General features: G+C 45.6%; 2 pseudogenes; both read left to right on the top strand.

Annotated features, from left to right (window-relative positions):
* The first annotated feature begins 1,134 nt into the window (after window positions 1-1,134).
* LOC137360390 (histone H2A-like) lies at window positions 1,135-12,188 on the top strand (annotated as a pseudogene).
* Window positions 12,189-16,160: 3,972 nt separating this feature from the next.
* Window positions 16,161-16,317, top strand: LOC137360393 (U2 spliceosomal RNA; annotated as a pseudogene).
* Window positions 16,318-21,080: the final 4,763 nt, after the last annotated feature.

The raw sequence follows: 21,080 nt of genomic DNA, 5'->3' as shown, positions 1-21,080 counted from the left end.
ACTGTAATCCTCAGATCCATTTAACATTTCAGTAATCCTATTAAATACAAAAGGAATTTTATGATTGAATTTCCATTGGAAGATAATGAATTAGCACACCGATCGATGGAAAGGAAAATCGGGCAGAGGATAAAATGTGCTGCCAATTCGTTATTGTGATTTGTTTATATAACTGACCAGGTCTGACTTCACCCGAACGCAGCTACTAGCTCCCACCCCACTGACCGCTCTCCCCCCTCTGCAACTCGCTTTCTCCCCCTCCTCCCGACTGGCGAAATTCCGCACTCTGGCTGTTCGCTCTCGGCTCCCACACCCCGCCACCCTGTCTCAGCCCAGCCCACAGCTGCTAGCTCTGGCCGTGACACTCGCTCCCAAATTTCTTCACCAGGCGCCACCTGTAGAAGCAGGAGGTCCGCAAGGGGTAACGGGGCGACGCAGGAGTGAGTGGCTGAGAAGAGGGAAGCGGCCCGGCCTGGAGCGAGTGGCCAGAGAGTGGGGTGGTGCGAAGCGAGGAACAACTGGCCAGGGGAGTGGGGGGGTGGGGAAGCATCGAGGTCTGCAGCGAGCGGCTGAGGGGGGGATTCGTCGAGGCCTGGAGTGAGTTGCCGAGGGGGGAGAGCTACAGCTTCAAAATCTCCCATTCAGCCACTTCCTCCAGCCAAGTGGTGGGGGGATGGGGTGGTTAGATACCCAATGACGCTTTATCAAGCATGCACGAAGATGGATTTGTTGCGGAAATGTGATGACGTTGGCGCTGCAAAATGACATCATCCCGTGCACGTGCCACTCAGTCCTGGCAAGATGTCAAAAATCACTGTGATTTTTTGGTCTTTTCAGTGCACTCCTCTTTCTTTCGTTGCCTCTTGCTCTAATGTATTGAAGAAACATCTTTGGGTCCATTTTCATTTTACTTGCCAATATTCTTCCATGTTCTCCCTTCACCGCTGCTCTCAAATCCCTCCAGTTCAGTCAAAACACAACTTGGCAGAAGTGGGATTTGAACACACGCTTCCAGAAAACACTACGACCTGAACACAGCCCCTTCGATCACTCGGCCATACTAACTGCTTCATTCTTCAGACAAAAGCTGAGAAATTATCCATTCTTTGTGAAAGTATTTGTGCGATTGTGGAAATGTCTGGAAGAGGAAAGGCCGGCAGGAAAGCTCGGTCCAAGGCCAAGTCTCGCTCATCCCGGGCTGGACTGCAGTTCCTGGTGGGCCATGATCACAGGCTCCTGAGAAAGGACAACTATGCTGAGCATGTGGGTGCTGGAGCCCCGGTCTATCTGGCTGCTGTGCTCGAGTATCTGAACGCTGAAATCCTCTAGCTGGCCGGTAATGCGGCCCGGGACAACAAGAAGACCCGCATCATCCCCAGACACCTGCAGCTGGCCGTCCGCAACAACGAGAAGCTCATCAAGCTGCTGGGAGACGTGACCATCGCTCTGGGCGGGGTGCTGCCTCATATCCAGGCCTTGCTGCTGCCCAAGAAAACCAGCGCTCAGAGCTCCCAGAAAAAGTAAAGCGGCCGAAATGACATCTAATAAACCAAAGGCTCTTTTCAGAGCCACCCACAGTCTCTGTGAAAGGGCTGGTTACTGTCAGGAGGGAGTCAGTGATGGAGTTTTTGTAACAGTGGATTGACCTGTTGCACATCTGTCCAGCTGTGTTTTTTAATTTGCTCTGTTTTTCTGCTCACACATCTCCCCCTCTAGTTAAGTGAAGAACTGAACTGCAGGGTGTAGAATCAACAATTCCCAGGAGTGGGGGGTGAGATTGTGCTGAGCAGCAATGAGCCTCCAGTAATGCTGCTTTCTAAATTCCAGATCAGCTCTCAGTCCAACAGGCCTTTTGTATTTTAAATATCACAACAGAGCTGAGCGGGGGCGAGCGCAGCCTCAGCTGCACCGAGTCTCAGGGGCTCTCAGGACCCCAATCAGAGCCGCCAGGCCTGGCGGGCGTGCAGCAAGGACCCGGGGGAGGGAGGGTGCACCGTTAAAGTGATGGTGCAGCACCTCCCCCATCCTCGCCGCCACTTCCCGGTTTCTTCTCCGATTTATCGCAACATTAAGAAGACTCTTTTGCTCTGGACTACACTGGTTTTAAAGTAAGACCCAACTTTGTCTCTGAAAGTGATGAAAAGCAGCAACAACAGCAGAATCCAACCCCTGCAGTTACATGTGAACTTGCTGATGTTGCAGCAGATTGGATGACTGAGTGAATCCCTTCCCACACACATGGCAGGGGAACGGCCTCTCCCCAGAGTGAGTGTGTTAGTGTTTCAGCAGATCATTACTGCTTTTAAAGCACTTCTCACAGTCAGGACATTGAAAAGGTCTCTGATCAGTGTGAACAAGTTGATGTTCAGTGAGGTTGGATGACTGAGTGAATCCCTTCCCACACACGGAGCAGGTGAATGATCTCTCCCCAGTGTAAACTCACTGGTGTTTCAGCAGGTTGACTCTGGCTGGGTTCAGTTCTACACTCACTGGTTCCTCTCTCTCTCTTCCCCTGAAGGTGCTGATTCTGACTGTATGTACGTGCTCTCTCCCCCTCCGACCCTCCCTGTCCAATGTAGTATCTCCCAGTTTTGGTGATGTGCTCTCCCTGACCTGTCTCCATTTCTCCTTCTTCTGCAGACTTGCCCTGACTGTCACTATTTCATAGAATCATACAGCACAGAAGGAGGCCAATCGGTCTTTTGTGCCTGTGCTGAATCTGTGAAAAAAATGATGCAATTAGTCCAACCCCCTGCCTATTTCCCCATAGTCCTGGAGAAATTCACTTTGAAATATTTGTCCAATTCCTTTATGAAAGTTATAATTGAATCTGTTTCCAGCACCCTGTCAGACAATTCATTCCAAATCCGAATCAGTTACTGGGCTAAAAGATCTCTCCTCACCTCCCCTTGACATTTTTGGCCAACAATCCCAGCTTCACCACCCTGTCCAGAGAACTGAAACCCCTCATCTCTGGTATCATTCTCGTAAATTTCCTCCGAACTGTCTCAAAAGCTTTGATGTCCTTTCTGAAACCTGGTGCCCAGAACTGGACACATTACTGCAGCTGAGATCGAGCCAGCGACGCCCACATCCTACGAACATATAAAAAAACGCTCCCTGCCTAATCCCCAATTCTTATCCATTTACAGACGCCCCTTGCCCAGTCCCCAAATCTTATTCATTTAGAGACGCTCCCTGCCCAATCCCCAATTCCTATCCATTTACAGACGCTCTCGGACCAATTGACCTTGCTGGCAGGCAGTTTCGGGAAGCCTCACAGGGAAAAGCTTCACCGCCACCCGCAGGGACACAAACGGGATTGTTCCATCCTATTGTGGCCTTGACGCCCTGCTCCAGCTGTGTGCACCCGCTACGGGCGCGGTCTCCCTGCACTTTGTGAATAGACCGCTCCAGATGGAGCTCAGCCACTACCGCGCCTGCTCCTGATCAGAGACAAGGCAAATTCTGGAGCTCAGAGCATTCTGGGCACCACAACTGTCATTAATGCCAATCTCTGACATGATAATCAGGTTTTATTTCCTACATTTCATTTCCTGGTATGTTAGTGCGTGTTTTCTTTTGTACCTGTCAGTGTCTGGGAGGAGAGAGTCAGCTTCACTTTGTAGCCGTGAATTTCTGGTGTGAGAATGTGGGTTTTTACTCTGTATGTTTCAGTTTTTGGTTTGTGACTGTTTCTGCTATTGCTATGTGAGTTAACTTTGTGGAAAGAGATGTAATGGTTTTTGTCGATGTTCATCCCAAGCAGCTCTGTAACACAGGAGTCTGTGCTCTACGGGCTATTCCCAGGGATGCACACCGAGAAAAACATCAACTGCTGCTGGAGGACTATCAATTCGGTGAAAGACGCCCTTTGGTCTGCCCGAAACTTGCTGGTCTTCCAGCGAAAAGAGTTGTCCACCACCGAATGTTGCAGACTGGCACATTCCAAGGTCCAGGACAACGTGCTGAGGGACGCACCAAAGCTTGGAGCAGCCGCAGCAAAGGCTCAATGGGAAAGACCACAGTGTAAGGTCCCCCCACCAAGCTGAACTGAGGGGCTGGATCCATGGGAAATCCCTCGAACTGTATCGGAGAAATTTTGTGTGCTGTAAATGTAAAAATGTATATGGCATGACAATGAAATGGAAGGGTTGTGAGGCAACTCATGATTGTACAGAAGGTAACTGATCACCTTTGCACTGTTTGTATTTTTTGACTTGATGCTGTTTTAAACTGTTTGGGAATGTAATTTTTACAGATTTTTATGAATAATGTATATTTTGGAAATTAAAAAAAAGTGAGTTTCACCACATATCTTTCAACAACTTGTATGTGAACACCAGCTTTTGTCCAGATCTATCAGTTTCTGATATGGAGTCATAGAGTTATACAGCACAGAAACAGGCCCTTCAGCCCATTGTGTCTGTGATGGCCATCAAGCACCTAACTATTCTAATCCCATTTTCCAGTATTTGGCCTGTAGCCTTGTATGCTATAGCATTTCAAGTGCTCATCTAAATACTTCTTAAATGTTGTGAGGGTTCCGGCCTCTACCACCTCTTCAGGGAGTGCGTTCCAGATTCCAACCACCCTCTGGGTAAATTTTCTTTCCTCAAATCCCATATAAACCTCCTGCCCCTTACCTTAAATCTATGCCACCTGGTTATTGACCCCTCCGCTAAGGTAAAATGTTTCTTCCCATCGAACCCATAAATGCCCCTCATAATGTTGTAAACCTCAATCTTATCTCCCCTCAGCCTTCTCTGCTCTAAGGAAAACAACGCTAGCCTTTTCAGTCTCTCTTCATAGCTGAAATGCTCCAGCCCAGGCAACATCCTGGTGAATCTCTTCTGCACCCTCTCCAGTGCAATCACATCCTTCCTATATTGTGGTGCCCAGAACAGTACACAGTACTCCAGCTGTGGCCTAACTAGCATTTTATACAGCTCCGTCATAATCTCCCTGCTCTTATATTCTCTGCCTCGGACGATCTATATTGGACTGTAATCGAAGGCTTTCCTCCTCACTATTTATGACACCACCAATTTTCGTGTCATGTGTGAGAAAGGGTTTGATTCTATCCCTATCAGTAACCGTTACATGCATGTGTTTTTAATCTGCACCCCCTCTGTTTTATTCTCTGTACTTGTCAGCCTCTTGTAGGTGAGTCTGTGTTTTGTTCTTTATCTCTCAGTCTTCGAAGTATGAGCCTGGGTTTGTACCTAATTTTCTTTGTACCTTGCAGGATGGATATTGAAGAGAGGTTTTTACACATTAACTGCCAAATCCTGATAAGTGATTTTTGGGTTTCACACAGTATCTGTCAGTTTCTCATACGTGAGTGTTGGTTTCACTTTGTATAGAATCATAGATCACAGAATACTTACAGCTCAAAAGGAGGGATTCAGCTCATCGTGCTTGTGCTGCCTCTCTGCACAAGCAACTCAGCTCATGCCACATCCTCATGTATTCCATGAAAACCTGATTTTTTTTTCCCTTCAGATAATTATCATATATCCTTTTGAAAGCTATGGTTGAATCTTCCTCCGTCACACTCTCAGGCAGTACATATCAGATCTTAACCATTTGCTGCATAAAAAAGGTTTTTCCTCATGTTGCCTTTGGTTATTTTCCCATTCGCCTTAAATCGGTGTCCTCTGCTTACTCAGCCATGAGTAACATTTCCCATTGCTTTCTCAGCACTGATGGATTGTGAGGTGGGAGACAGCCAGAAGTCCCACTGAGCCGCACTGACTCCCAGCTGAAAAAAAAATGAGATAAAGTTCAATCTTTCACAGCGAGATGCTGCAGAGAGTTAAGAGTCCCGAATGAAAGAGAGCGTTTCTCATACTGTTGTTGAATTTCATTTCAAACACTCCTTGTACTCTCTGCTAATGAAGCCTAAAAAATGGAAAAACTAAATGGTGCTCAAACTCACAACCCTGAGATTAAAAGTCCCATGATCGACAGACTGAAGTGAATATGCCACTTCTACTGTACCTCTGTTTGGATGGATGCAACTGTATGCTCCAATGCAAGGGCAGCTTTCAAATCCTCCCATGGGTCCACACGTCAGACTAAGTTCCATGTTGTAAACTAAAGCAAAGGAAATCTGCTCACTTCCAAAACTAACAGCAAATTGAAGCTGATTACGATCAACATCATCAGAGGTCAGAACTACCTGGTGAAAGAAGACACCCTGAAGAAGAATCCACAATTATTCAAAGGCATCGACAAAGTGAAAAACAAGAAAATCGATGAGTCAATCCAAGCTAAACAGAAACACTGAAGAATTCCATTCCAGACCAGAACACAATTAGAGGCATTTTTTGTATTCAAAGCTGGGCATTAGTATTTAATAGTTGATATATAATTTTGAATATATTTGAATTTCTTGATTCATTTGGCACTGCTGAACATGAAGCGGTCTTAAATCATTTATTTTTTTTTTGTAAAATCTGACTTACCAGATTAAAATATGAGATCAAGGGAGAAATTTCAAAGATTACTGGACCAGTAATCCAGAGGCCTGGACTCAAGATCCAGTGACAGCCAGGACGTCAAGGTGGGAAACACTCTGCACTAGTCTGCAGTGAGCGATTCCATCGAAGGTAGAGCACAATGTCTTTAATATAAGAATGTATATTTTATAATAATTAATCACTCAAGAACTTCCTGGTCTCTGCATCTCAGCTGCTCTCTGGATAAACTTGCAGAAAGTATTTCAACCTGAAAAGCAGGAGTCTAGGGAATGTAAAATGATATTTTCTCCCCTTCGGGCAATATTTTAATCAGTGCAGTGTGGGACAACCTGACTGGGCACAACTCCATGACTTTCTCTTCAACCAGTGACCTAACAATCACTAACTTCTATGGTAACAACCTTCAGCTCATCACTTCCGGTACGTAGCTCTAATCTTAATGTCCATTTGAACAACCTTTCAAGTCCAGTTACAGTTTTTGTTGCCTTACCTGCACAAGCTTAAAAAGTGAAAAACGGAAGCAAGTTTAACTGAACATTCTGGTGGTCAGTTCGGGCACGGGAAAAAAATGAAAGGACTCGGACCAGGTCGGATGTGGTGCTGTCAGGCTTGGGTCGGGTTTCATTTGCCGACCCGAGCAGACCTTTAGTTACTGTTGCAACCTTATATTCCCACTTGACAATCTGTATATTTTGTTCATTTCAATTTTGTCGACAAGCTCTTTGAATCCAGTTCCCCGGTCCTCAAGCAGGCTCAGTTTGGAAATCGATTCCGCTTTCTGGAAGGCTGAAAGCAATCGATGACCAAAACTAAAAATGGCAACAGAGAAGGGCTTATCTGGGCTTTGAACCCAGGACCTCTCACATATTAATCATTTATGTACCCAAAGCGAGAATCATACCCCTAGACCAACAAGCCGCCGTTGGCATGGTTTTTATTCGCTCCTGTGGAATTTCGCTGGCACCCACAGCCGATCATGCATTTTTTTCAGATCAAAACAATATCCTCCAAAGCTGAAATAAAAACAGAAAGTGCTGGAAATACTCAGCAACTCTGACAGCATCTGTGGAGAGACAAACAGAGTTAACATTTCAGGGTTTTCACCTTTTGTTTGAGCCATCTTTTCAGACTGCTTCTGTCCATCCAATCTCACTTTTTACTCGATCCACATTCTAAGGGTGGTGCAGTGGTGAGCACTGTCGCTTCACAACTTCAATGACCCCGATTCAGTTCTGTATACTGCCTGTGTGGAGTTTGCAAGTTGTTTATGTGGGCTTCCACCAGGTCCTCTGGTTTCCTCCCACAATGAAAGACTTGCGGATTGATAGATAAATTGACTGTTGTAAATTGGCCCAAGGGTAGGTGATCGGAGAAATGTGGGGATGTGGTAGGGAATTCTAGGTTAACATAGGATTAGTATAAATGGGTGTTTGATGGTCAGTGCAGACTCAGTGGGCCAAAGGGCCTATATAAGTGCTGTATATCTCTGTTCCCATTCTCTAAGCAAATGCATTTTTCATGAATTCCTCATTTCTTTTATTAACGACAATTTTATATTTCCGGACCTTGCTTCATACGATACCACAAGTGGAATCATGTTTCCATCAACCCGATCAAACCCCTTCACTCTTTCCTCATATTGCAATGTTTCTTGAACCCTGACAGACTGTGGAGTTTCTGCTGCTTGATTGCAGTTCTTGCTTCCCGCCAGTAGATGTCACCTCACTCCAATATCGTGAAGTTTACAAATTTGAGAGAGACACAACAGGAAACAATTGTTCACATTATAGTGAATGTGTGGGATTTAGAAATACTAGGAGTGGAGACGAGTTATTATTGAATTTGTCAAACCAAACATATGTTATAATGTTGTGTTAAATCTGTCACTCTGTTGTCTTGATTCTGAGAGTGACATAGACTCATCGAGTCATTGGGTCATTTGTGGGATAGAAGGAGGCCATTTGCCCCATCGAGTACAGGCCAGCTCTCCATGGAGCGATCCAGTCAGTCCCACTCGTCTGCTCGATCCCCCTAGCCCTATAAATTTATTTCCTTCAAATGCCCATCGAAATTCCTTTTGTAACCAACGATTGTCTCCACTTCCTCCGCCCTCGGGGGCAGCGAGTAACAGACCATTACCAACCACTGTGTAAAAAAGTTCTTCCGCACATTCCCCCTGCATCTCTTGTCCAAAACCTTCAATCTGAATCCCCTAGTCCTATACCAATAGTTAATGGGAACAATTTTTCCTTGCCAACTTATCTAAAACTGTCATAGCCTTCGACACCTCTATCAATTCTCCCCTCAATCTCCTTTGATACAGGCAGAAAAAACCCTGTTTTTCTAACCTAACCTTGAAACTAAAACCCTCCATCCCTGGAACTATTCTGGTAAATCTCCTCTGCATCCTCTTAAGAATCCGCACATCCTTTCTAAAGATTGGTGAGCAGAACTGGATGCAACACTCCAGTTGGGGCCAAACCAGAGTTCAGCATAACAACCCTGCTTTTGGACTCAATGTCTCTATTTACAAAGCCCAAGATCCCACATGCTTTGCTAATCACTCTCGCAAAATGTCTTGCCATCTTCAAAGAATGATGGACATGTACTCCAGGTCCCTCTATTCCAGCACACTCTTCAGAACTGTGCTATTAAGTATATATTGCCTCTTCCTATTCCTTCTGCTAAAATGCATCACCTCACACTTGTCACTATTAAATTCCATCTGCCACCTGTCTGCCCATCCTACTAGCTGATAACTATCCTGTTTCAGGCAGTTCATTTTCCAAGATCCAAGTCATTAATCTGCATTAAAAAAAGCAGTGGTTCTAGCACTGACCCTTGGGGAACACCACTGTCGACTATCCTCCGGTCTGACCAAGAAACATTTAATATGACTCGCTGTTTTCTGTCCTTAAACCAATTTACCATCCAAATGGACACTGACCCTCCTAATCCATGAACCACCCTTTTATGTGGTACTTTATAAAATGCTTTCGTAAAATCCATATAAACAACATCCACTGCATTCCCTTCATCAACGTTCTCAGATAGTTTATCAAAAAATGCAGTTAGATTCATCAAGCATGAACTTCCATTTATAAATCCATGCCCACTCTCCTTAATTAACTCAAACCTCTCCAAATGACTTGATATTTTCCCTGACCTGTTGGTCTCGTGCTGACAGCAAGCTCACCACAGAGCATGTATTTGGCAATGTGACTGTCATTCATTTGGCCCAGTCAACAGAGCCGCCTCTGACTCAAGAGGGCAAACATGCTGCGGATCCCTGCACGCTGGTGTACTTCCTCATTCAGCACTCTGTCCTGCCAGGAGATGCCCAATATCCATCTGAGGCAGTGGAGGTGGAAGCTGTTCAGCTGCTTTTCTTGGCTTGTATAAGTTGTTGATGATTCTCTCCTATAAAGGAGGGTGCTGAGAACACAAGCCTGGTACACGCGGAGCTTTGTATTTTCGGTCAGTTTGCTGTCGGTTCAAACCCGTCTTCTGAACTTTGACATGACAGCTGCAGCATTGGCAATCCTGGTGCTGATTTCAGTATCAAGCGACAGATTGCTGGTGATTGTTGATCCAAGGTATGTGAAGCTGTTGACAACCTCCAAAGTGATGTTGTCAATGTTGATGGAAAGTGGAGTCTCTACGTCCAAGACTCTACGTCCAAGTGGAGTCTTGCCAAGATGAACTGCTTGTCGTCAGCTCTGATATACAGATGAACACCCCGATCTGAGTCACTGAAAGTGTTCAATAGCAGCATGGAGAAGAATGCACCAATTTTAAAGGATGTGATAGCTAGACAGTTAGAAAATAATGATATGATTTGGCAGAGTCAACATGGATTTATTAAAAGTAAACAGGTTTGAAAAAACCTGTTGAGTTTTTTGAGGATGTTACCTGTCGAACAGATAAAGGAGAACCAGTGGATGCTTTGGTAATGTCCCACACAGGAGGTGAGTAAACAAAATTAGAGCACATAGGATTGGGGATAATATACTGGGATGAATTGAGAATTGTTTAACAGACCGAAAACAGAGAGCAGGAATAACGGGTCCTCCTCAGGATGGCAGGCTGTTACAATTGGGGTACTGCAAGGATCAGTGTTGGAGCCACAGCTGTTAACAACCGAAATAAATTATTTGGATGTAGGGATTAAATGTAATATTTCCAAGTTTGCAGATGACACAAAGCTCGGTGAAGTGTGAGCTGTGGGAAGGATGCAGAGAGGCTTCCAGGGAACCTGGAGAGGCTAAGTGAATGGGAAAGAACATGGCAGATGGAAAAAAATGTGAATAAGTGTGAAGTTATCCACTTTGGTGGAATAAACAGAAAGGCAGAGTATTTCTTAAATGGTGAGAGTTCGGGAAGTGTTGGTGTCCAAAGGGACCTGGGTGTCCTTGTTCCTGAGACACTTAAAGCTCTTGTGCAGGTCCAGCAATCAATTAGGAAGGCAAATAGTATGTTGGCCTTCACACGAGGGTCGAGGGGTCTTGAGTACGGGAATAAAGATGTCTTGTTGCAATTGTATAGAGCCTTGGTGAAACCGCGCTGGAGTATTGAGTATAGTTTGGTCTCCTCATCTAATCAAGTGTTGGAGAAAATCCAGATTGTGCCCAATTGTTGAACAAATTCTCCGGACTCAGACGTTGAGAACAAACACTTTATTGCATGATATCAAGGGAAATAACACCTTACCTAAATGCGGTCCAGCACTACTCCCAAAGAGCTACAGATCGCCGTGGACTTATATAGTATAAAAAAGTTGGAGCTAACAATTTCACAATAAGATAAGCACCCACAAGACTGCCTACGTAACGGTGCACCATGCAGGGTCCGAGGTCAGCAAAACATCAGTTTCAACAATAACAAGCTAGTTCCTTAATTCAATGCCCACTCCAGACACGTATCTGACCGTAACGTCTGATTGTGGTTAGCTGCTCTGTCTACAATTTATGACCGTTGGTTGTGGTTAGATTAGCTACAAGCTGTCTCCTGCTTTTCTGCTTCTACAAAGTAAGTAATAATTAGCAAAGCTAAGAAAATTTCTCCAACAGGAAGGATATGCTTGCCATAGAGAGAGTGAAACAGAGGGTCAGCAGACTAATCCCTGGGATGGTGGGATTGTCTTATGAGGAAACTGGGCCTATATTCCTTAAAGTTTCGAAGAATGAGAGGTGATCTCATTGAAACTGATAAAATTCTTACAGGGCGTGACAGTGTGGACGTAGATAGGATGTTTGCCCTGGTTGGTGAGTCTAAAGTCAGGGGACCAAGTCTCAGAATAAGGAGTAGGCCATTTAAAACTGAGATAGAGTTGAATTTCTACACTCAGACGGTGGTGAATCATTGGAATTCTCTACCCCAGAGAGCTGTGGCAGTTCAATCATTGAGCATGTTCAAGACAGAAATTGTTAGAAATCTTGATACTCATGACATCAAGGGATATGGGGATAGCACGGGAAAGGGGCGTTGAGGTAGATGACCAGCCATGATCGAATTGAATGGCAGAACAGGTTCGACGGGCTGAATGGCCTTCTCCTATGTTCCTCTGTTCCTAAGAGAGGTGACGCCAGCGTTCAGCCCTGCTTTACCCCACTGCTGATCTTGAAAGTGTCTGATGTTGCTCCATTGGAACGGATGGAACTGTGCATGTTCTCGTGGAAAGAAGAGATGATGCCCAAGAGTTAAGGAGGGTAGCCGAGTTTCCATCGCAGTTTGAAGAGTCCGTCTCTGCTGACAAGATCAAAGGCCTTGGTGATGTGCATCGACGTCTGTGTAGCTCTGTGGCGCAATGGATAGCGTGTTGGAATTCTAAATAATGATAAAATAAAGCATTCAAAGGTTGTGGGCTCAAATCCCACCTAAGTCAGGATTTTGGACCAGAGACAGAAGAGCATGACGGAACAGAGAGTAAACAAGTGTGTCAAAAGCACCGACTCAGAGACAGAGCAAGAGAGAGAGGAGCACAGCAGGAGTGACATCACAATGGAGAGTGAGAGCAGGGAAACAGAGAGCCGCTGGGGTGAGTTGACAGGATTTGGTTCTTGCTTCGGTGCAGTGGAAGGAGCTGTTTGGTGAGGATCTGGTAAGCTATGACATCACAGGCAAGCAGGTAGTTGATTAGTTTGGAAGAAGCTGCATGTTTGATGAGTATCTGGCAAGTGATTAAGGTTCATTTTCGTCCAAATGTTTAAAATAGTAAACAAACTAGTAGTAAGCTTAATAAAATAAACAATTGAATAAAATAATTAAGTAGTTAATTGAAACACGTTCAGGATGACAGGACAGGTGATGTGTCACAGTTGCAGCATGTGGGAGCTCCTGGATGCCAGTGTGATCCAGGGCAAGCACATCTGCAGTAAGTGTTATTCTCAATTGCTGCAAATGTAAAATTGTAATTGACATGACAATGGTGAAACGGAAGGGTTGGGAAGAAACTCATGACAGTATTGAAGGAAACTGATCTCCCTTGCGATGTTTGTATTTTTTGGTGCTGTTTGGAAACTGTTTGGCAATGTAATTTTTACAGATTTTTATGAATAAAGTATATTTTGGAAATAAAAAAAGTGTTTAAGGCTCAAAGAGCCTGCATGAAAAAATCAGGAAGGGGTTTCTGAGCCCAACTAACGTGAAACTGCTTGCGCACACGATGTGTATGCAGGAACATCCCGAAGGACTGGGACGAGCGAGGACAAATGGTATGGGAAGCAACAACTAATTTTTAGAAAAAAATGGGTGTAAGAATTGCATCCATTAATGTGCGGAGCATTAAATCCACTACGCGATGTGTTTCAACCTTGGATTACCTTGCCAAGGTCAAAGCTGACCTACTGTTTCTGCTGGAGTGTGGAATACCACACCTCAGCACCTACAGGCAGTGGTCGCGGTGGTGGTCCCACGGGCCATCGATCTGGTTGGGGGGTTAGATTGCCGTTCCGCCGGCCTGGGTATTCTGCTGCGGGGAGGTAACTTCACAATCTCCGAAGTTAAGGAGGTGGTGGGCGGTCGCCTCATCGTAGCAGACGTGATGTACAACAACGCTCCGCTCCGGTTGATCAACGTGTACGCCCCGGTACAACGTAGCGAGCGGCTGACCGTTTTCCAGCAGCTCCCACTGCTGCTGGCGACGTCCAGGCCGGTCATCCTAGGCGGTGACTTCAACTGCATCATCGATGCGGCTGGACGATCCGACAGTGACGACAGCAAACTGGACGCTACGTCCAGATTCCTAATAGAAACACTTAAAGATGCCAAACTGCACGACGTCTTCAGTAAGCCTGCAGACGGAGCGCAGCGCAGATACACATGGTCAAGATCGGACGGGTCTGCCCGTTCCAGGATTGACTTCCTGTTTGTGTCCCGTGCTGTCACAGTGGGATCCACCGACGTCAAGCCGTCCTCTTACTGGCCGACTGTCACTGACAGGACGACCAGCGGGTTGGCAGAGGGACGTGGAAGCTCAATGCTACACTGCTGACCCCAGAGAACGTTGAGGAACTCAAAAGGGATTACAAAGGTTGGAGGACCGTGAAACCCCTCTTTGAGTCTCCAGTTCACTGGTGGGAAGCGATCAAGGAGAACATCAAGAGGTTCTTCATCCACAAAGGTGTTCAGAGGGCGAGAGAGAGACAGAGGGAAATGTCCCGACTCCAGAAAATTATGCAAAATCTACTCCTTTTGCAGTCAATGGGGCTCGAGGTCAAAGAGGACTTCCAAGAGGTGAAGAGCCAGCAGGCCTCGCTCTTTGCCAAGGAGGCTTCCAAGATCATCTTCCGGTCCAGAATCCGCTCCATCGAGCAGGATGAGACGTGCTCGCGTTACTTCTTCCAAAAGGTACACAGAAAGAGCTCTGTTATCAGCAGCCTGAAGGAAGAAGATGGCTTGGTAACGTCTTCGCAGTCCGACATACTAAGGATCAGCAAATCCTTTTCTGCTGGGCTGTATTACGCGAAGCAAACAGACAGCAGAAGATCCCAGTCCTTCCTGTCATCTAGCACAGAGTCTATCACCATGTCGGTACCAACTCTGGACGAGCTGACAAAGGCCGTCGAGTCCTTCGAGACGAGTAAAACACCCGGGAGCGACGGCTTCCCGGTCGAGTTGTACTCGGCCCTGTGGGACTGGGTCGGCCCGGACCAGCTGGAAGTATACGAGACTATGCTCCTGGCCGGCAGCATGTCAGAATCCATGAGGAAAGGCATCATCACCCTCATTTACAAGCAGAAGGGGGAGAGGGCAGAAATCAGAAATTGGCGGCCCATCTCACTGCTTAATGTTGATCACAAGATTCTGTCCAAAGTCATAGCCAGACGAGTCAAGTCTGCTCTGGAGTTGGTGATTCACCCCGATCAGACCTGTACTGTACCCGGCAGGAAGATCTCTGATAGTCTCGCGCTACTCAGTGATTCGATCGCCTGCGCACGGGACAGGAGGGTGGACACCTGCCTCATCAGACTGGACCAGGAGAAGGCTTTTGACAGGAAATCGCACACCTATATGATGGACGTGCTTTCCAAAATGGGGTTTTGGGAGTGAATCTGCAATTGGATCCAACTACTCTGCACAAACATCAGTAGCGCAGTTTCTATCAACGGGTGGCAATCGGAAACTTTCCCGATCAAATCTTGGGTCAGACAGGGCTGTCCTCTCTCCCCGGTCTTGTTTGTCTGCTGTATTGAACCCTTTGCTGAGTCTATTAGGAAGGATGCGAGCATCGGAGGGGTGACAATCTCAGGCAGCGGAGGCACTCAGGTTAAAACCTCCCTGTACATGGATGACGTCGCCGTCTTCTGCTCGAATCCGCTGTGGTGCGCAGACTGATGAGCATCTGTGACCAGTTCGAACTGACCTCGGGAGCCAAAGTTAACCACGGCAAGAGCGAGGCCATGTTCTTTGGGAACTGGGCTGACCGATCCTTTGTCCCCTTCATCGTCAGGACAGATTACCTGAAGGTGCTGGAGATATGGTTCGGAAGGGCCGGGGCGTGCACCAAAACATGGGAGGAGCGAGTAGCCAAGGTACGACAAACGTTGGGCATGTGGGGGCAGCAATCTCTCTCCATTGTGGGTAAGAACCTGGTCATCAGGTGCGAGGCGCTCACGTTGTTGCTGTACGTGGCGCAGGTCAGGCCCATACCCCACTCCTGCGCCGTGGCAGTCACCCAAGCCTGGTAGCTCTACGGGCAGTTCCCAGGGACGCACACCGAGACAAACATCAACTGCTGCTGGAGGACTATCAATTCGGCGAAAGACGCCCTTTGGTCTGCCCGAAACGTGCTGGTCGTCCAGTGCAAAGACTTGTCCACCACTGAATGTTGCAGACTGGCACCATCCAAGGTCCAGGACTCCGTGCTGAGGCACGCACTAAAGCTTGGGGCAGCCGCAGCAAAGGCTCAATGGGGAAAGACTACAGTGTAAGGTCCCCCCACCAAGCTGAACTGAGGGGCTGGATCCATGGGAAACCCCTCGAACTGTATCGTTGATATTTTCATTTACTGTAAATATGAAACTGTAATTGGCATTACAAGAGTGAAATGGAAGGGTTGTGAAGAAACTCATGATCGTATTGAAGGAAACTGATCTCCCTTGCAATGTTTGTATTTTTTGGTGCTGTTTGAAACTGTCTGGCAATGTAATTTTTGCAGATTTTTATGAATAAAGTATATTTTGGAAATAAAAATAAAAGATATCTGTTCTTATCAGTTTAATATCTGATGCGTCCCCTATCTGGGGATCAAATATTAAATTGATTTTTGGGACAGGGAAATGGAACAGGGGCTTGCCCCTTCCACTCCATGCATCCACCTGGTGAAAAAAAAAAATTAACAAAAAAGTTTGCGGCTCAAAGAGTGAGAAAAAAGGAATGTAGTGGTAGTAGGAGACAGTATAGTAAGGTGGATTGACTCTGTTCTCTGCAGCAAAAGCAAGAGTCCAGACGGCTGTGTTGCCTGCCGGTGCCAGGATTCAGGACGTCTGCTCAGGGCTGGAGAGAAACATACAATGGGAGGGGGAGGAGCCAGTTGTCGTGGTCCATGTCGGTACCAACGACATAGGCAGGACAAGGATAGAGGTTCTGCATAGTCAGTATGAGGAACGAGGCAGCAAATTAAGTAGGAGAACCTCAAAGGTCATCATCTCTGGATTATTACCTGAGCCATGTGCAAATTGGCATCGGACAAATACGATTAGAAAAATTAATGCGTGGCTCAAAGACTGGTGTGGTAGTAATGGGTTCTGGTTCGTGGGGCATTGGCACCAGTACTGGGGAAAGAGATGGCTGTACCATTGGGACGGTCTGCACCTGAACCGTGCTGGGACCGGTGTTCCAGCGAGCCACATAACTAGGGAAGTAGAGACAGTTTGAAACTGAATAGTGGGGGCAAGGGATCAAAATTGGGTAGATCTGGTGAATCAAGGAGGAGAGACAAGGCAAGAGAGAAAGGTATAAATATGGGAAATGATAAACAGACTGTGACAGGAAGGGACAGAGCATACAAATCAAAGAGTAAATCAACAGATAAGGCTAGAGGTTACAAAAAGAATAAAAGGACAAAACTAAATGTTCCGTATCTGAATGCATGGAGCATTCGAAACAAAACAGATGAACTGAGAGCACAAATAGAATAAATAAGTACGATCTGATAGTCATTACAGAGACATGGCTGCAGGGCGACATAGATTGGGATGTGAATATTGGAGGTTACATGGGATTTAGGAAGGACAGGAAGCTTGGAAAAGGTGGCGGGGTAGCTCTGTTAATTAATGATGGTATTAGCGCAATAGAGAGGGATGACCTGAGTTCTGGAGATCAGGATGTAGAAGCAGTTTGGGTTGAGATGAGAAATAATACAGGCAAGAAGTCACTTGTGGGAATGGTGTACAGGCCACCTATCATTAATCACACTGTAGGATGGGGTATAAAAAAAGAAATAATGGTAGCCTGTCAGAAAGGTACAGCAATAATTATGGGGGATTTTGATCTCCATATAGACTGGAAAATTCTGATGGGCAGAGGTAGCCTGGATGAGGAGTACATAGAATGTTTTTGGGATAATTTCTTGGAAAAATAAGTTCTGGAGCCAACCAGAGAGCAGGCTCTACTAGACCTGGCATTGTGCAACGAGATAGGATTAATTAATGACCTCATAGTGAAGGTGCCCCAAAGTAGTAGCGATCATAATATGATTGAATTTTACATTCAGTTTGAGGGAGAGGAGAGTGGGTCCCAGACTGGTATTTTAAACTTAAATAAGGGTAATGAAAGGGACATGAAAGCAGAGCTAGCTAAAGTGAACTTGCAAATTAGGTTAAGGGATAAGTCAATAGAGATTCAGTGGCAGACATTTAAGGAAAATTTCAGAATACACAGAATAGATACATTTCAATGAGAAAAAAAAATTCCAAAGGTGGGACTCACCATCCGTGGTGAACAAAAACAGTTAAAGATACTATCAAACTTAAAGAAAAAGCCTATAATTGTGCAAAGATAGGAGGCAGGTCAGAAGACTGGACAGAACATAAAAAACAGCAAAGAATGACTAAAAGATTGATAAGGAAAGTAAAATTAGAGTACGAGAGAAAGTGAGCGCACAATAGAAAGACAGCTAGTAAGAGTTTCGATAGATATTTTTAAAAGAAAAGAGTTAACAAAGTGAGTGTTGGTCCTATGGACAGTGTGTCTGGGGAATTAATAATGGATAATTAAGAGATGGCAGATGAATTGAACAGATACTTTGGATTGGTCTTTACTATTGAGGATACAAATAACATCCCAGTATTCGCTGTAAGTCAGGAAATGGAAGGGAGGGAGGAACTCAAGAAAATTACAATCACCAGGGAAGTGGTACTAAACAAATTGTTGGAGCTGCGGGCTGACAAGTCGCCAGGTCCTGAAGTGGCTAGTGAGATAGTTGATGCGCTGGCTTTAATTTTCCAAAATTCCCTCGCTTCGGGAAGGTTCTGTTAGATTGGAAAGTAGCGAATGTAATTCATTTATTCAAAAAGGGAGGGAGACAGAAAGCAGGAAACGACAGGCCAGTTAGCTTTACATCTGTCTTCGGGAAAATGTTAGGAGCGATTAATGAAGATGTTATAGCAGGGCATTTAGAAAAAATTAAGGTAACCAGGCAGAGGCACATGGTTTTGTGAAAGGGAAACCATGTTTAACCAATTTATTGGAGTTCTTTGAGGGAGTTATATGTGCTGTGGATAAAGGGGTACCGGTGGATGTATTGTACTTCGATTTCCAGAAGAATAAGGTGCCATATCAAAGGTTATTGCAGAAAATAAAAGCTCATGGTGTCGGGGGTAACATATTGGCATGGATAGAAGATTGGCTAGCTGACAGAAACAGAGAGTCAACATAAATGGGTCATTTTCTGGTTGGCAAGAAGTAACGAGTGGTGTGTCACAAGGATCTGTGCTGGGGCCTCAACATTCTACAATTCTCGAAATGACTTTGATGAAGGGACCAAAAGTATGGTTGCTAAATTTTCTGATGACAAAGATAGGGAGGAAAGTAGGTTGTGAAGAGGACATAAGGGGGCTACAAAGGGATATAGATAGGTTAAGTGAATGGGCAAAGACCTGGCAAATGGAGTATAATGTGGGAAAGTGGGAAATTGTCCACTATGGCAGGAAGAATAAAAAAGCATATTATCTAAATGGTGAGAGATTGCAGAGATCTGAGATGCAGAGGGATCTGGGTGTCCTAGTGCACGAATCGCAAAAGATTAGTCTGCAGGTACAGCACGTAATTAGGAAAGCCAGTAGAATGTTATCATTTATCGCCAGGGGAATTGAATACAATATTAGCGAGGTTATGCTTCAGCTATACAGGACAATGGTGAGACCACATCTGCAGTACTGAGTACAGTACTGGTCTCCTTATTTATGGAAGGATGTAAATACATTGAGGTAGTACAGAGAAGGTTTACCAGACTAATACATGGAATGGGCGGGCTGTCTTACGAGGAAAGATTGGACAGGCTAGGTTTGTATCCACTAGAGTTTAGAAGAGAAAGAGGCGACATGATTGAAACATACAAGATCCTGAGGGGTTTTGACAGGGTGGATGTGGAAAGGATGTTTCCCCTTGTGGGAGAATCTAGAGCTAGGGGGTCACTGTTTAAAAATAAGGGGTCACCCATTTAAGACAGAGATGAGGAGCAATTTTCCCCCTCAGAGGGTCGTGAGTCTTTGGAATTTTCTTCCTCAAAAGGCGGTGGAAGCAGAGTCTTTGAATATTTTTAAGGGAGAGATGGATAGATTCTTTATCTGCAAGGGGGTGAAAGGTTATCGGAGGGAGATGGAAATGTGAAGTAATCAGTTCAGCCATGAGCTTATTGAATGGTGAAGCAGGCTCGAAGGGACGAGCGGCCCACTCCTCCTCCTAATTCGTATGTTCATATGTAAAGACAATGTAGAGTGGTCTGTACTGTTCACAGTACTTCTCCTGTAACTGCCGAAGTGAGCAAATCATGTCGACTGTCGATCTACCAGATCTGAAGCTGCACTGAGACTCAGGATAGATGTGTGATGCCAGGGTCTGCAATCTGGTCAGAGAAATGTGAGCAAAGACCTTCCCCACAATACTTAGCAAGGAAATGCCTCGGTAATTGCTGCAGTCCCTGCGATTCCCCCTTATTGTTGTACAAGGTGACAATGTTTGCATCATGCATGTTTTGAGGTGCAGATCTTTCCTTCCAACAGAGACACAGAAGTTCATGGTGATGCTGCAGCAGAGCCGCTTTTCCACTTTTGATGATTCCAGGTGGAATAACATCATTTCCCGGGGCTTTACCACTGGCAAGAAGGTCAATGGCCTTATTGAGCTCTACTATGGTGGGGTCATTGTCCAGCTCCTCCATGACAGGGAAGTCTGGAATGGCGCTGAGAGCCACTTCAATGACAATATTCTCTGTTATGTAGAGTTTAAGGTAATGCTCTACTCACCTTTCCATCTGCTTGATAACAGATGATTCCACTTTGACATTGCACTGAGGCCTTGAGCATTGTTGTCTGAAAGAGCCTGATTGAGGATGTTGAGGAACTCCTGGGTCCTTTCTGGATCAGTGGTTCGGCAAGTGTTGATCAGAAGACGAGCTTTCTTCATGGATGGATGAAGCTTCCTTGGCTGAAGCCTGACCTTGTTGCACACCAGGGAGTGGTCAGTGTCACAGTCAGCGCTGTAATAGCTGCGAGTGATGAGGACACTGCTGAGGGTGGTATGTCTGGTGATGATAAGGTCTAGCTGGTGCCAGTGGCGAGATCTTGGATGGCTCCAGGACACCCTGTGGCACAGCTTGACCTGGAAGTAGCTGTTCATCACACAGAGTCCATGGTGACAGCATAGCTCCAGCAACCTCTGTCCATTTTCATTCATCTTGGAAATCCCCTTGTGCCCTATGCTCGTTGGCCAAGCTGTAGTCAGTACCCAAGCTTGCGTTGAAGTCTCCAAGAAGGTACAGTCCCTCAGTGCTGGGAATTCTACTGATGGCAGTGTCAAGAGTCACATAGAATTGATCATTGACATCTGGGATGGAGGTGAGTGTCAGGACATAGATGCACATGAGATTAACTG

This window comes from Heterodontus francisci, unplaced genomic scaffold (genome assembly GCF_036365525.1).
Source record: "Heterodontus francisci isolate sHetFra1 unplaced genomic scaffold, sHetFra1.hap1 HAP1_SCAFFOLD_573, whole genome shotgun sequence".
Lineage (NCBI taxonomy): Eukaryota > Metazoa > Chordata > Chondrichthyes > Heterodontiformes > Heterodontidae > Heterodontus > Heterodontus francisci.
This window is presented reverse-complemented; position numbering and strand designations above follow the sequence as displayed.